This window comes from Schistocerca piceifrons, chromosome 5, assembly GCF_021461385.2.
Source record: "Schistocerca piceifrons isolate TAMUIC-IGC-003096 chromosome 5, iqSchPice1.1, whole genome shotgun sequence".
NCBI classification, from domain to species: domain Eukaryota; kingdom Metazoa; phylum Arthropoda; class Insecta; order Orthoptera; family Acrididae; genus Schistocerca; species Schistocerca piceifrons.
The window spans coordinates 680,216,685-680,231,999 of NC_060142.1; positions in this window are offsets into that span (position 1 = coordinate 680,216,685).

Consider the following 15,315-nt stretch of genomic DNA (forward strand, 5'->3'; position numbering starts at 1 on the left):
GAAAATAAAAATTAAACTTTTTGCTCGAAGGAAGACTTGAACCAAGGACCTCTAGTTCCGAAGCTGTTCACGCTAACCACGGAACCACGTCGCTCTTGCGCTCAAGTTAGCCTTGATGTTGCCTATGTTACGCATGGACTACTCAGTTTGTATATTTTGCTTATTTTTTCACAGTTCCACACAACTTCTTCCTGTTTTCTCGATTGATCTGTGTTCGGTTTTTCAAGGCGTATCCACTGTGGCAACTTATAACTAAATCTGAGGGGGGTGCGATGGGGAGGTTCCCTTGTTAGGCATGTGTCTTTGATATCCTTAACTGTGTCTTGGAACACTTCAGTTTCCTTCACCCCAGCGTTAGGTTTACAACGGATGTGGAGGCTGATGGGAAACTCTGATTTCGGATATTCTCGTCTACGGAATGAGGCATAGCATTTCAGCAGACCTACACATACCGACTGGTATCTGCATGCGATTAGTTGTCACCTGCCATACCAACGTACAGGGGTACTTCGGACACTGGTCCGAATATCGTATACTACGTGTGACGCGGGAAGCTTACCACAGAAAGCTGCACAGTTAAAGGACGTATTTAACACGTTCACGCTGTTGAGTGCTACCGATGGCTGACAACAGATCGCCCCATCGCCCCACTATAGTGGCTCACGCTCAGCTCTGCCAATTACGCTACAAGCAATACGCTATCGTACGTTGTATTGATTATCAGCCAGGTGCAACGAGCAGCCGTGAATGCGCTTTCGAGTGACCCTTGTACAAGGGAGCGCTGTGAACAAATGAGATAATATGTAATTTGTGGCTGATACAGTATAAAATTATTTTATGTGATTATAAACGTAGGCTTCCGCGGCCATTGTGACATTCAATAAAAAATTTTCTGGGTTTGTGACCACATTGTCAATATATAAAACTACCGACGTTTCGGTCCCTGTTGCAAGAAACCTTCTACAGGGTGTTTTTGTTTACAAGTGACCTTCTACTGGGTGTATTTGTAAACAAAAACACTCTGAAGCAGGTCACTTGCTAGGAAGGTCACTTGCAACAGGGACAGAAACGTCTGTAGTTTTATACATTGACAGTGCGGTCACAAACGCAGAAAGAATTTTATTGAATATTTTATGTGATCTTTAGTTTACAGAAATGGATATACACTAGTTACAAAATAAAAGATCAATATATTAAAATTGTAGTCTAGGGCGTTTGAATACGACCACCGCCCCACACTAAGAAGCAGGAAAAGCAGCACCAGCATATGAAAGAAGCATGAATACGTGCGCCGCCCAACAGCGAGAAATACAATTCTCTGCGGCGGCGTGAACGTTTGAAACGGAATAGATTCTCTGAGAAGCATACCTTGGAGTTCAGAGAACGTACAACAAAATGAATATACATCACTTGCTTTACTGCCATCTATTTCAGCTGAAATAGGGAGAAAATTAAGAAATTTTAACATCGAGACTGTGCTTTGTCAGCCAGCCAAGATTAATGCCTTTTGCGGTCTATTAAAGATGATGTGAGGCTAAGGACTATGAGGAAAAAAGACAGAAAGGCTGGAGGCTTTTGAGATCTGGACATGGCGGAAGATGGAAAGAATAAGTTGGATGGACAGAGTAAGAAATGAAGAGGTACCGAGAAGAGTGGGAGAGAAAAGACAGTTACTAGATGTAATAAAGAGAAGAAAAAGAAATTGGATTGGGCATATATTAAGAAAGAATGACGGACTGATAAAAACAGTTTTAGAAGGTTATGTAGAAGGGAAAAGGAAGCGAGGAAGGAAGAGATTCCAGATACTGGATGACATGATGGACGGTAGAACATACAGCAGCCTTAAGAAGGATGCAATGGATCGCAGAAAATGGAGAGGCAAAGGACCTGCTAACATAGCAGATAACTGATGATGATGATGAGGCTAAGGAAGCCCAATGCTTGTAATATTCCTCGACACTATCGGAAAGCACACATAGGTCAAAATATACATATTGTTGAGGACGGGTCTGTGCAGCGTTGCCAACAAACAAGGTTACAACAACCCGAAAAATCTACAGTGACAAAGCATTGTATAGTCGAGGGACACAAAAATATAGTGAGAGACAGGTGGTTGCTGCAGCTTCTCGTTACTGGGATTGTGTTTGGAAGGAATCCGCTAAAGTTAGGCTGGCTAATAATATTTTCAGTAGATAAAAGGACTGTTTTCTAAGTAAGTCATGGAATCCTGTGAGGACCTGCATTTAACAAACTCTGACAATTAGTTGTTGGCCTTCTCCACCAGTGGTGCTGATAGTATCCTTTGTAGTCAGGGCACCATTCACGACACTTGGCACATGTGCTGAGTAGTCACTGCTGGCCTATATAGGGACGCTGGCTACAGAGTAGCATCAGTTCTACGAGACTCGGAAACAGCTGAATCACCCCTGAAGATGACGGCCAGGCGTACCATCGAAATACTGTGCCACCTTTGCTCGAAGATCTGGCTGCAAACCCGAGAAAAGTACAATAAACTATTCCGCTGGGAAACCTTACAAAGTCACAGGTAAATATGGGTTTGTGATATATTATACGGAAATACGTACGTCGACAGCGAAGGAAACCAGAAGGCAAGACCAATAATAACCTACAGTGAGATCCCTTTACCCCCATTAATATTCCAAAGGCAATATTGGTACGTTAGCGGCGTTTAAGCTAACATCCGTTCATTGTAGTAAACCCACAGTGCTTAGCCGGCACGCTACAGAAAGAATGTGGAATCCAACAACCTTCATGCAGAGCGTAGGCCTGAACAAAGCAGGGGTTACCTGTTATTGAGAGCACCACTGTTGGTCTAATGATGGTGTTCCTCAGAGAAACAGCAGCTAAGTTGAGAAGGAAGGCCAGTGTGGGCTAGGCATTCATCAGGGTGGGTTTCGTCTGAGACATGGATGAGGCTTTGCCCAGGTCTATCTAAAGCACTGGCTGCGGCAGGCTGCAAATCGTGGTCCACGCCTCTCGCCTGGAATCAGAGGGGATACTCCCTTTCGGCAGCTGAGACAGGCGGTGGGTAGCGCTAGCGTTGCTTGCCCTACCTAGGAACCACTTGCGATGTGAAGCCTCGTCCCCAGGTCTGACTGCAGCCCTCTGGTTTGAAGGCAAGTGTTAGGTCGAGGCCAGGGGCTCCGTCCATTCTGTGACCCCTGCAGACTTCTTGAGCTACGCTGTTGTTGTGCTCTTCATTCCGAAGAGCTGTTTCATACAACTCTGAGTGATAGTCTATCGTGTGCAGGTCTCTTCATCGCTGCAAAACTATTGCAATCAATATCCATCTGAATCAGGTTAGTGTATTCAAGCCTTGGTCTCCGCCTACAGTTTTTAACCTCCTCTCCGCACTTCCTTGAGGATATGTCCTATCAACTGATCTCCCCCCCCCCCTTTTTTTAATTCTAGTTGCGCGACCCCTCCCGCCGGAGGTTCGAGTCCTCCCTCGGGCATGTATGTGTGTGTTGTTCCATGCATAAGTTAGTTCAAGTTACTTTGAGTCGTGTGTAAGTCTAGGGACCGATGACCTCAGCAGTTAGGAATTCACACACACACACACACACAGACACACACACACACACACACACACTACGGCAAGAAAAAAGGAATTAAAAGTGAGATAGTGTTAATACTTTCATCCTTCTTTACCTCCTCTGCATTACTGCAGATGACGTGTCACTGAGCACATTTGTACTGTGCATGCAGTACACGTGAGGTGTCTAGTTGTTTCCACTGCCCTGTGTGGAATACATAAGTTCTTGTACACTTCACTAACCTGCTGTCTTCATGATGACGATGTCCCCAGCGCGCCGGCCGCAGTGGCCTAGTGGCTCAAGGCACTTCAGTCTTGAACCGCGCGGCTACTACGGTCGCAGGTTCGAATCCTGCCTCGGGCATGGATGTGTGTGATGTCCTTAGGTTAGTTAGGTTTAAGTAGTTCTAAGTTCTAGGGGACTGATGATCTCTGATGTTAAGTCCCATAGTGCTCAGAGCCATTTGAACCATTTTGTCCCCAGCGCAGAAAACAGCACGCAGGTCGTGGATTTTTTTTCTTGAGGCTGAAATGAACCTCGCAAGGAACTGCTGCTACGAATAAACTATAACTCGTTTGGGATGCCACTCGCGTTTTTATTGATATAGACACGAGAAACTATTCTTGATCCCAACGTATTGAACATATCTTTCCACATTCATCATATCTGGCTAAAATAACATGAAATACATCCTACCACAGACAACATGTCTGTCTACTGGATCCGTCAGAACTGGAGAATGAAATTACATGAATCAAATACTACTGTTACAGACAACATGTCTGTACTTAGCGACGGTCGGAACTGTAATAAATAATACTGCATGAAACAAATACTGCTATAACAGACAACATGTCTGCCTACTGGAACGGTCAGAACTGGAGAGCCGGACTGCCCGAGACAACTCGCGCGCCAAGCCAGCAAGGCGTGACCCGAACGCCACCGAAGTGCATCGGCAGTAATATCGTCAGTCTTTTGTTTTAGTAATACTTTGATTTTAATAATTTTGAAATGGCTGATTGATAGCTGGCTGTTGAGAGATGTTTATTTAAAAAATGAAGCAATTTGAATGACAGGTTTAATTAATAATAGCAACTAAAGTTTAACGTTTTGGCGCCCTACCGCTGAACACAGCAGCCAATCACAGAGCAGCAGCATCATGCAGGCGGTCTTTCTCACGGGAATGGTACCGAATCTAACATCTGTCACCGGTACCTCATCCCACATTGCGTCATCTCTATGCTTCTTGCATCTCCACTGCCCTGGGAATAGCTTCCTGGATCCTAATATGATGGCTGAATAAGCCAGAAATATTACAACACACATACACACACACTTTTATTCTAACTGTGACATAAATTTCTCTATTCCCCTATTCGATTCAGTACAGTCTCATCTGTTGTTCACTCTACCCTTTCAACCTTCAACATTCTTGTATAGCACCCGATTTCAAAAGCTTGCATCTCCTCCTCGTATGAACTGCCTATCGTCAACGTTTCGCTACCTTTCAAGACTACAGTCTGCACCTTTAGTAAGCATTTCTTAACTTTGAAATTTTTGTTCGATGTTAACAAAGTCCTCATCAGAAAAGCATTCCTTGCCGCTGACTGTACGCCTGCTTAGTTGAATGATAACGTGCTTGCCTATTGAAACAGAACTTGTTGTCCAGTTCCTGCCGGCCGCAGTGGACGAGCGGTTCTAGGCGCTACAGTTTGGAACCGCGCGACCGCTACGGTCACAGGTTCGAATCCTGCCTAGGGCATGGATGTGTGTGATGTCATTAGGTTAGTTAGGTTTAAGTAGTTCTAAGTTATAGGGGATTGATGACCTCAGCAGTTAAGTCCCATAATGCTCAGAGCCATTTGAACCATTTTGTCCAGTTCCATATTTTTTCCATTAAAATTCCGGTACAGGAGAATTATAGCGAGAGTGTTTCGACTCTACAGAAGTGAATTCCGTGTATAGGAAACAGAAGAGAATGGACCAAGTGGTGTTTATTTGTTTATTTATTCATTTTATTTCATGTGTGCCACGTTTCCTTGTATCCTTTCCCTTATGCGATCCTGGACTGTATGAATGAGATAGTATGTGATGTAGCAGAAAGTTCTGGTCAGAGGTCGTAGCATTGCATTTGTAGAGTCGTTCTGTGAACAAGTTTAGCAAATGGTGGCCAAGTCAGGTCAGAGAGATCGCGAAGGCCCGAGGGTTGGCTCTTTTAGATTGGCGAACCATCCCCTGCACCACCTTCTGAACGAAGAACGGTGAGGCGAGGTGTCCGGTCGAGGACTTGTTCCTGGGTCGCGGCGCTGGAGAGACGTGGAGACGCAGCTCTCGTTTTGGTAATGTTAACAAAGGTATTAGATGGTCTAAAATCTGGTCGGTAATGAAGTCCAGATGTTTAAATCTGGTGCGAGATTATCACTAATCCCCATAAGGGAATTTATTTTCATAATTTATTCGCATTTCAGTAGAACTTTGCTTTGTACTATGGTCACACCACGCACTATGGGCCTTAAGTTCACGGTCATATTATTGCTCTTTGCTTAACAGAAATTCACTAATTCAATGTATTTTAATGTGCTCTTTCATTTACAGTTATATTTTGGGGGATTTTCATTTATTTTCCATGTGTATTTGTTGCTCGAACAGTCCACGGGTGTACTGCCGGTTCATAGTGTCCAACGGGCACAATATTTCGGCATGAAGTACGAACTGGCGACCAGGGCGGAGGTAGCAAGCACATCGACGCTACGACAGATTCCGATGCCCACGTCTTCGCGACCGCCGGCGCGCGGGCTCGGACGGCGAAGAGAGCGGCCCGCGGGGGGAGGGGATTTAAATCGGCCGCCCGCCCTCAGGAGCTCAGTTCGTCAGCGCACCTGACGATGGCGACATGTCTGATCGCCGAAATATTGTGCCCGTTGGACACTATGAACCGGCAGTATACCCGTGGACTGTTCGAGCTATTTTCCATGTGTTTCCTTTGTGAACTTGCTTTCGCGCCACGTGGTCGGTTGGAGCAGCTGCACATTGATGAATTATAGTTTCGGTCTGAAAATGAATCATATACGATGAATAATCATACGATAGTAGGCTCAGTGTAAAATAGTGAAGGAATAATCTTGTGTGTCCGTATTTTTCAGGATTTCTGTTGGCTATCGAAACTTGGCCACGTGTGTTAAATAGCATTGAAGTGATGATGTTTCTTGTGCTCCCCCATAGCTATTTGATTTGTTGACGACGTTGTGTGATAAGTAAAATACATGGTTTAAACTAGTGCCACTAGGAAAAATATCGGATTTTAATGCCCACTGATCTGATAAAGGCTCGCGAAATACTCTTCCACCCTGACCTAATTTTGCTTGTAGTCTCTTTGCTTAACTTGTTCTGAGTCACCTACAGCAATTGGATGTAATGAGCATGGGTTTAGGTGTAAGTGTGTGTTTGCGTAAAATTACATTGAAGCCAGGTCTGCGTTCCCCTGGCCCATTTCATAATTACGTGGCGAAACTGAACGCTGTTAACTAGAGAGACAATTGAAAGAAAATCAGCCCTCGGCCACTATTTTTAACAAATTAACCTGGTTTCGACGCTGCTAGGAGTGTCTTCCTTAGAAATTAAATCAAAGAATGGTCTATATTGTATAACATGGTCACAGAATTATGACTAAAAATGTATGATAGAGTATAAGTACGGAATCGTCGTAAAAGACTGGCAGTACTTATATGTCATTTATAAAATAATAAATACGCCAAAAGGGCATTAGTCACAAAATACTAAAGATAAAGAAAACTGTGATGGCGAGCCACTAAGGCCAGCTCGTTACTTGTGTGGTGCAGGTTGCCCTTTTGACATATTTATTATTTTACAAATGACATATAAGTACTGCCAGTCTTTGGCGACGATTCTGTACTTAAACTCTATCGTACAATTTTAGTCATAATTCTGTGACCATGTTATAGAATATAGACCATTCTTTGATTTAATTTCTGAGGAAGACACTCCTAGCAGTGTCGAAACCAGGTTAATTTGTTAAAAATAGTGACCGAGGGCTGATTTTCTTTCAATTGTAACTATTCACGGTCTCTGAAAGTGCAGCCATGTACAAGATTTTGCGCAACTAGAGAGACCACTTTTGGTGACGTATATGACAAGGATAACAAGACTAGTTGCTGAAATACGATCGGTACTGAATAAATATCAGTTAATCTGTATCCTCGACTGATTATTTGCTCCCTCCATCATAAAGAATAGGTGAAAGTCAGTACAACTGTCGAATTCTGGGTCATGAAAGCAACTAAAAGCTATGTACTGCCTATTAAGCCCTCTATAGATGCCTTCTGTAGGCCATTAAAATTGCTACACCACGAAGATGACGTGCTACAGACGCGAAATTTAACCGACAGGTGGAAGATGCTGTGATATTCTAATGATTAGCTTTTCAGAGCATTCACAAAAGGTTGGCGCTGGTGGCGACACCTACAACGTGCTGACATCAGGAAAGTTTCCAACCGATTTCTCATACGCAAACAGCAGCTGAGCGGCGTTACCTGGTGAAACATTGTTGTGATGCCTCGTGTAAGGAGGAGAAATGCGTACCATCACGTTTCCGATTTGGATAAAGATCGGATTGTAGCCTATCACATTTGCGGTTGATCGTATAGCGACATTCCTGCTCGCGTTGGTCGAGATCCAATGACTGTTAGCAGAATATGGAATCGGTGGGTTCAGGAGGGTAATACGGAACACCGTGCTGGATCCCAACGGCCTCGTATCACTAGCAGTCGAGATGACTGGCATCTTATCTGCATGGCTGTAACGGATCGTGCACCCAAGTCTCGATCCCTGAGTCAACAGATGAGGACGTTTGCAAGACAACATCCATCTGCACGAACAGTTCGATGACGTTTGCAGCAGCACGGACTATCAGCTCGGAGGCCACGGCTGCGGTTACCCTTGACGCTGTATCACAGACAGGAGCGCCTGGGATGGTGTATTCAACGACGAACCTGGGTGCTTGAATGGCAAAATGTCATTTTTTCGGATGAATCCAAGTTCTGTTTACAGCATCATGATGGTCACATCCGTGTTTGGCGACATCACGGTGAACGCACATTGCAAGCGTGTATTCGTCATCGCCATACTGTCGTATCACCTGGCGTGATGGTATGGGGCGCGCCATTGGTTACACGCCTCGGTCACCTCTTGTTCGCATTGACGGCACTTTGAACAGTGGACGTTACATTTCAGATGTGTTACGACCCGTGGCTCTAACCTTCATTCGATCCCTGTGAAACCATACATTTCAGCAGGATAATGCACGACCGAATGTTGCAGGTCCTGTACGGGCCTTTCTGGATACAGGAAATGTTAGACTGCTGCCCTGGCCAGCACATTCTCCAGATCTGTCACCAAGTGAAAACGTCTTGTCCATGGTGGCCGAGAAACTGGCTCGTCACAATACGCCAGTCGCTACTCTTGATGAACTGTGGTATCGTGTTGAAGCTGCATGGGCAGCCGTACCTGTACACGCCATCCAAGCTCTGTTTGAGTCGATGCCAGGCGTATCAAGGCCGTTATTGCGGCCAGAGGTGGTTTTTCTGGGTACTGATTTCTCAGGATCTATGCACATAAACTGCGTGAAAAAATCACATGTGAGTTCTAGTATAATACATTTGTCCAATGAATAACTCTTTATCATCTGTATTTCTTCTTCGTGTACAATTTTAATGGCCAGTAGTATATATGCGTTCAAATTTTTACCGGTTCGCTAAAACCTTCCACTAGAAATTATCAATACCCGGCATAGCTCGCAGGGGCCAGTAATTTCGTGGACTATACGAATTTAAGATACCATTTACTACAGACGGTAGCTTGCAGGACCGCTAGGACATGACAAAGCGACGGTAATCTTCCTACTTAGGTAGAGTTTTACCACCACGAGTACTGGAAGATTACGTTGCACTACCACGCAACGGGTCCGTGGACGATTCCCGCCCGGTTTGGATTTTCTCCGCTCGTGGACTGGGTGTTGCGTTGTCTTCATCATCATCTCATCACCACCGACGCGTAAGTCGCCCAATGTTGCTTCATCTCAAATAAGACTTGCAACCCGGCGGCCGAACTTCTCCGGATGGGGCGACGCCGTCAACAATGCCACGCGATCATTTTTTGCTTTTGCCAGTCTGCATTATAGATATTCCGTACTTCGACTGTCATCAGTTATTTTGGAAGTCAAATAATAAATTTCAACCACTACTTTTAGAATGCCATTTCTTATTGTAATTTCCTCAGCATCGCCTGATTTACTTCGAATACATTCCATTATCATTGTTTTGCTTTTATTGGTTTAAATGGCTCTGAGCACTATGGGACTCAACTGCTGAGGTCATTAGTCCCCTAGAACTTAGAACTAGTTAAACCGAACTAACCTAAGGACATCACAAACATCCATGCCCGAGGCAGGATTCGAACCTGCGACCGTAGCGGTCTTGCGGTTCCAGACTGCAGCGCCTTTAACCGCACGGCCACTTCGGCCGGCTTTGCTTTTATTGATGTTCATCGCCCGCAGCTCGTGGTCGTGCGGTAGCGTTCTCGCTTCCCACGCCCGGCTTCCCGGGTTCGATTCCCGGCGGGGTCAGGGATTTTCTCTGCCTCGTGATGGCTGGGTGTTGTGTGATGTTCTTAAATTAGTTAGGTTTAAGTAGTTCTAAGTTCTAGGGGACTGATGACCATAGATGTTAAGTCCCATAGTGCTCAGAGCCATTTGAACCATTTTTTTTTTTGTGTTCATCTTATATCTCCCATTCAACGCATAATCCATTTGGTTGAACTGCTTAGCAGTCTCTGACATAATTACTATGAAATAAGCAACCCGAAAAGTTATTATTTTTGCTACTATCTTCTAAGACAACTCGTAGGGTCAGTATTGCGTCACGTGTTCGTACATTTCTCCAGATCTCCATAAGATCGACCTCTACCGGTTTTCCCAGTCTTTGGTAAAGAAATCGAGTCAGTATTTTGAAACGAAGAATTAGTAACGTGATACGTCGGTAATATCCATACCTGTCAGCACCTTTCTTCTTTGGAACTGAAATTAAAGCATTCTTTCTGAAGTCTGAGGTTATTTCGTATGTCTCATATATCTTCCTCAGCAGGAGAAATAGGTTTGCTATGGCTGGCTCTCCCAAAGATGTCAAGATTTCTGATGGACTATCGTTTATTCGAGGGGTCTTGTACCGACTTAGGTCTTTCAGTGTCCTGTCAAATTCTTGATGCAGTATCATATCTTCCATTTCATCTTCATTTACGTCCTCTTCCCTTTTTATAATATGAATTGCAAGTTCATCTCTCTTACATAGACCCTCTATATACTCCTACCGTCTTTGAAATTTCCTTTCTTGGCGTAGGGCTGGTTTTCCATCATACCTCTTGATATTCGTAGATCCGCTTTTCTTTTCTCCAAGGATTTCTTTAATTTTCCTATAAACGTCACCTGTCTTTCCCCCTAGTTATATATATTTCTATATCCATACGTTTGTCCTCTGATCATTCCTGCTCAGCCATTTTGCGCTTACTGTCAATCTCATTGTTTCAGTGTTTTGCTACGTTTCCAAATTTTCGTCTTCGTCTATTACATTCAATGTTACCTGAGTTATCCAAGAATTTCTACTGGGGCTTGTCTGTTTACCTATGTGATCCTCTGTTGCCTTCAGTATTTCTTCTCTCCAAGCTATCCATTCGTTTTCTTTGTCTTCCAGTTGCCTGTTTCAGTCCAGCGTTGCCTAATTCCCCATCTGAAACTCTCAACAACTTCGCTTCCTTCAATTTATCCAGTTCTCGTCTCCTTAATTCCCCATCGTTTTACAATTTCTTCAGTTTTAGTCTGCAGTTCATAATGAAAACATTATGGTCAGTCAACATCTCCCACCGGAAATGTTTTACAGTTTAAAATTTGGCTTAGAAATCTCTGTTTTACCATGATTAATGATAACAATAATATTATCTTGGAACTCTTCCATTTGGTCCGTGTTTGCATAGAAAAACAGTAATGTCACAAATTTGGTAACATTCTGGATCAGAAACAAAGTGCAAAAGTTTTGTTTTTCTGTGTAAAATGCAGCCGCACACCATCCAACGAACATGACATGATGTTCGCTAAGTAAAACGACGGCAACAGAAAAAAAGAGCACAGAAAGTATGTCACAAACAGCACCAGTAATTGCTTAAAACATGCTGTAGCATACAATAAATAAGATTAAAAAAAACCCACTGATGATGGTGACATTTGTCGTCGATACTAGTTTGGGATAATAAAGAAATAAACGAATAACAAGGTGTTTTGCATCAGGGCGGGCAAAATTTGTGATATTACTATGATTCATGATTCTGAAACCTTCCAGTGTCCCCAGGTCCCTTCCATGTATAGAATCTTACTTCATGCTTCGTAAACTAAGTGTTGCGGGGGATCGGGATGGTCGAACCCGGGACTCCAGATAGCCGAAGCCGGGACCCACCGCGCCGCTTTTCGTCAGGAGGCTGAGCAAGTTCGAGAGCGTCAAGGGGCAGTGGTGAGTGATACAGTGGTACTTGGTGGCATTCCTTTATTCTCATAATTTACAGTGCTTCGATGAGTGCAGCTTACAAGGAGACGGCACGGCCGTGGGGTCGGGGATTTGTCCGAAATTTTGTGTGGTGAAAGAGGACCCCTAACACCTCGCGTGGTTAAAATATTAGGACGCACTACCCGGAAAATCCAGGGAAAAGTCGATCCAAAGTTTCTTAGGTGCCACATGAGTATAAAATGTTAGTGCATTGCCGAGCCGCCGCCTGTTCTAGACTTTTAGGGCTCGGACTCTTACGCCAGAGGTCTCGGGTTCGATTCCTCCTATGGCACTTTTTTTGTTTTGTTTCATTTTCTTTTGTTATTGCACCAATTATTCAGAAAGTTTCCCAAACCTACATTATCTTTAACAAATTAGTTACATTATTAAATAAAAATTATTTTTTTTTGTCCAACAACACAGTTCATGGCCGTGGGTTTTCCATTTTTCATTGTAAAGTATATGAGGAAAAAACATTGGGTTTTTAATCAGCATAACAAAGTCGATTGGAAAACATTCAATTTTTATACATGTAATAATTATAAAGAAGAACCGCAGTGGTAATTATCGTAAAAACAAACAAAACAATTTTTGCGACATTTAGCGCAACATATAAAATTGGATTTTTTACAATCACAGAGCGTTTCCAATACATCTGTACAAAAACATGCCCCATTAACATTTACGAAAATGTTATGAGTCTGTGATAGTTTTGAGGCAAACCAGGAATATTGAATCACGTCTCGGAATATTGGTGACGATAATTGATGGTGAATTATAGAATGAATTTCTATACAATCTTCCCGGGAATTAATTTCACGATTCTCCTGTAACAATGCGCTGCAATTTTGGAAGCAACAAAAGAAAAAAAAAGTGCCCGAGTAGGAATCGAACACGAGACCTCTGGCGTAAGGGTCCGAGGGCTAACCATGTTTATTTTTTTTTTTAATCTCATTTTGTTCGCTTTCGTTTGTTGTATCTGCTCGGGGCGGACGTCGTAAGACATCCGTTTAAGTTCGTTGTTGATCGGTGAACTCAGTTTTTTTTATTACAGAGGGCAGCTAACCCTCTCACCGAACACGCTGAGCTACCGGGCCGGCTATCGGGATTTTCCGAGTAGTGCGTCACCACGTGAGGTGTCAGGGATCCTCTTCCACTACACATAATATCGGACAAATCCCCGACCCCACGGTCATGCGGTCTCCTTGTTAGTGTCGGCAGCCTCCCGCGCTCTGTGCCGCGAGTCCAGCCGGCTCAGCAACTCATGATACGCCGACACCGCTGCTGCCGTCTGCAGGGCCGCTCAGCTGGAACTCAGCCGCGCTCGCCCGGTCGCTCTCGCCGAGGCGGCGCCTCTTGTGCCGCGTAGCCGCCCGCCAGTCCGGAGACTTTTACAGTCCGTGGAGCTCGCTGCCCTCCGTCCCATTTGGCCTGCTCTGTCAGATCGTGAGACGAAGGTACTTGTACTGGTCACCCGTGGCCCTCGGCCACTGCTGTTCCCAGGTCCACATCTACATCTACATCCATACTCCGCAAGCCACCTGACGGTGTGTGGCGGAGGGTACTTTGAGTACCTCTATCGGTTCTCCCTTCTACTCCAGTCTCGTATTGTTCGTGGAAAGAAAGATTGTCGGTATGCCTCTGTGTGGGCTCTAATCTCTCTGCTTTTATCCTCATGGTCTCTTCGCGAGATATACGTAGGAGGGAGCAATATAATGCTTGACTCCTCGGCGAAGGTGTGTTCTCGAAACTTCGACAAAAGCCCGTACCGAGCTACTGAGCGTCTCTCCTGCAGAGTCTTCCACTCGAGTTTATCTGTCATCTCCGTAACGCTTTCGCGATTACTAAATGATCCTGTAACGAAGCGCGCTGCTCACCGTTGGATCTTCTCTATCTCTTCTATCAACCCTATCTGATATGGATTCCACACTGCTGAGCAATATTCAAGCAGTGGGCGAACAAGTGTACTGTAACCTACTTCCTTTGTTTTCGGATTGCTTTTCATTAGGATTCTTCCAATGAATCTCAGTCTGGCATCTGCTTTACCGACGATGAACTTTATATGCTCATTCCCTTTTAAATCACTCCTAATGCCTACAACCAGATAATTTATGGAATAAACTGCTTCCAGTTGCTGACCTGCTATATTGTAGCTAAATGATAAAGGATCTTCCTTTCTGTTATTCGCAGCACATTACACTTCTCTACATTGAGATTCAATTGCCATTCGCTGCACCATGCGTCAATTTGTTGCAGATCCTCCTGCAATTCAGTACAATTTTCCATTGTTTCAACCTCTCGATATACCACAGCATCATCCGCAAAAAGCCTCAGTGAACTTCCGATGTTATCCACAAGGTCATTTATATATAATGTGAATAGCAACGGTCCTACGACATTCCCCTGAAATCACTCTTACTTCGGAAGACTTCTCTCCATTGAGAATGACATGCTGCGTCCTGTTATCTATGAACTCTTCAATCCAATCACACAATTGGTCTGATAGTCCATATGCTCTTACTTTGTTCATCAAATGACTGTGGGGAACTGTATCGAATGCCTTGCGGAAGTCAAGAAACACGGCATCTACCTGGGAACCCATGTCTATGGCCCTCTGACTCACACGACCGTGTTTTTCGAAACCCATGCTGATTCCTACAGAGTAAATTTCTAGTCTCCAGAAAAGTCATTATACTCGAACATAATACGTGTTCCAAAATTCTGCAACTGATCGACGTTTAGAGATATAGGTCTATAGTTCTGCACATCTGTTCGACGTCCCTTCCTGGAAACGGGGATGACCTGTGCCCTTTTCCAATCCTTTCGAAACTACGGTGCACCTCTGCAAGAAGGAGGGCAAGTTCCTTCATGTACTCTGTGTAAAATCGAACTGGTATCCCATCAGGTATAGCGGCCTTTCCTCTTTTGAGTGATTTTAATTGTTTATCCCTCTGTCGTCTGTTTCGATGTCTACCATCTTGTCATCTGTGCGACAATCTAGAGAGAGAAGTACAGTGCAGTCTTCCTCTGTGAAACAGCTTTGGAAAAAGATGTTTAATATTTCGGCCTTTAGTCTGTCATCCTCTGTTTCAGTACCATTTTGGTCACAGAGTGTCTGGACATTTTGTTTTGTTCCACCTACCGCTTTGACATAA